The sequence below is a fragment of the Equus caballus genome, chromosome 15, assembly GCF_041296265.1.
Source record: "Equus caballus isolate H_3958 breed thoroughbred chromosome 15, TB-T2T, whole genome shotgun sequence".
Taxonomy (NCBI): Eukaryota; Metazoa; Chordata; class Mammalia; order Perissodactyla; family Equidae; genus Equus; species Equus caballus.
The window spans coordinates 10,135,625-10,138,237 of record NC_091698.1 but is presented as its reverse complement, the minus strand read 5'-3'; the positions used below and the strand labels follow the sequence as shown (position 1 = coordinate 10,138,237).

Sequence of the window (2,613 nt, the reverse complement as noted above, 5' to 3'; positions counted from 1 at the left end):
TAGTCATCTGTAACTGGTGATGTTCTAAGCATTTTCATTATTTTACTTCAATCCTCACCACATCTGAGGTCAAAAATTAAGTTGATCCTTTGTTTTACGGAGAGTAGAGAGAAAAATGTTGCGTAGAGATAAAGTTGGATCTGTGGTTACAGTTGGGCTGAGATTCTGGGCTGTTCCCTTTATGCCCCACAGGGGTTTAAGGGGCCAGTCATGTGTGAGAAACCTGACCTGTTTCTGGGGGTGCATTGCTTACACTACACAACCACAATACTTCACAGGACAGCCTGATCCTATGGGCACAGGGGGTTCAAATATTTGGTATAGACTTTCCCCAAATTATGTTTCAGTTACTTTCTAAATCTTTCTTACAGGGTATATGCCTCCAATAATATTTTTTAATATTCTACTTGGATACACAACACAGAGAGATCAAATTAATTTAGGCTTTTATAACAATAATTCTAGAAATAGAATTTTGATTTCTCCTATTTCAATGATTTAGCTTTTGTGGTTGCTTGTCAGCAGCTGTGCAAATTTCCAACATATATTACGGATTGTTATAGATGACACTATCTATCATTAGGAAACATCATGACCTGAACTGTGGCAACTTGAAACAAGTTACCAATTGTTCAGACCCATCATTGTAAATTCTTAGTTTTCTAGTAAATTAATAATTCATAAGAAGTAATAATCTCCAAGTTTGTAGGCCCATGGGCCTTCCTCTGGTTTGCACAGTAAGTGGGTGTACACAAACGTTAGCACACAAACTCTCAGTAAATATTTGTTAAATCATATTGGATGGTTATATTCCATGAGTGATTAACTCACTCCAAATCTTTCACTGGTTGTCTAGGTGAAACATCATGGACAATACAACCCAGGTGGCCAATGACACTGGACAGTCAGATGTGATCTTTGTGGGAATCTTCAGTGAATCCAAACACCCAACTCTTCTTTGGGTAGTCATTTTTGTGGTTTTCCTGATGCCTTTGTCTGGAAACACCATCCTGATCTTTCTGATACACTCTGTCAACCACCTCCACACCCCCATGTACATTTTCATCAGTCAGCTCTCTCTCATGGACATGATGCATATTTCTGTCACTGTGCCCAAGATGCTTATAGACCAGGTGATAGGTGTGAATAATATCTCAGCCCCTAAATGTGGGATGCAAATTTTCTGCTATGTGACACTAAGAGGTTCAAGATGTTTCCTTCTAGCTGCCATGGCCTATGATCACTATATGGCCATTTGCTATCCTTTGCATTATTGTATCCTCATGAACCATAAGGTATGTATCCTCCTGGCATTTGGGTGCTGGTTTCTGGGGTCTTTGGCTGATTTCATGCTCACATCTGTCACCATAACCTTAGCCTTCTGAAAATCCTGAGTGATCCATCATTTCTTTTGTGAAGTCCCTGCTGTAATGAATCTCTCTTGCTCAGACAGTTCCCTTTATGAGACAATCATGTACTTTTTGTTGTGTCCTTATGCTTCTCATCCCTCTAACAGTCATTTCAAGCTCCTATTCTTTTATCCTGCTCACTATCCAAAGTATGAACTCAGCAAAGGGCCGAAAGAAGGCCTTAACCACTTTTTCCTCCCATATGACTGTGGTCATCCTCTTTTATGGGTCAGTCATCTACAACTATATGCTTCCAAACTCCTATCATACCCCTGAGAAGGACATGATGGCATCTGTCTTTTATACCATACTCATTCCTGTGCTAAATCCTTTAATCTATAGTCTCAGGAGAAAAGATGTCACAGGGGCTGTAAAGAATATGTGGAATGTGGGAACAGTTCTTAAAGGAACTATAAAATAGGAATTATGATAATAAGGTGCTTTTCCTTCTCTTTATACATCAGAATTTTAGAAGTTATGCCAATGATATTTCTCAAATCCTCATACCATGGTGTCTTGTATCTCTTTTAGGAATTGCTTCAAAGTACTACAAATATCTTCGATTCTATACTCCTTCTCCATTCAAAATGCATTGTATTATATTGTTTTGAAGTTTACAATTACTGAAGTTGATAACTGCACTCATTTTATAGGAGAATATTCATATTTTATAAAATAATAAAATATTTAGGAGATAAAGTCATGAGGAGATAGAAAACTGTCTCAAGTTAGAGATAGAGACCGACAGAGAAGTAATAAAGCATATTGTGTACAATGTAAACAAGAAATGAATCTGAGTAAAGGGTAAATGGGTGTTCTCTACACCATTGATTTTTATGCTTTAGTGTTTCTTTTTTAAAAACAAAAATTATTAGATAAGGGTAAGTTAAAATCTTGTGAAATTTCAGTTGTACATTGTGTCTCAGTCATGTGGTAGGTGCACCCCTTCACCCTTTGTCCCCACCCCCCACCCCACTTTTCCCCTGGTAGCCACTAATCTGTTCTCTTTGTCTACATTTTTAAATTCCTCATATGCATAGAGTCATACAGAGATTGTCTTTCTCTATCTGGCTTATTTCACTGAATTCCCTCAAGGTCCATCTATGTTGTTGCAAATGGGATGATTTTGTTCTTTTTTATGGCTGAGTAGTACTCCACTGTATATATATACCGCAACTTCTTTATCCAACCATCTGTTGATGGG

General features: G+C 37.7%; 1 pseudogene; it reads left to right on the top strand.

The window, feature by feature from the left end:
- Positions 1–866: 866 nt before the first annotated feature.
- On the top strand, positions 867–1,830 carry LOC138917721 (olfactory receptor 2T29-like; annotated as a pseudogene).
- The last annotated feature ends 783 nt before the right edge of the window (positions 1,831–2,613 follow it).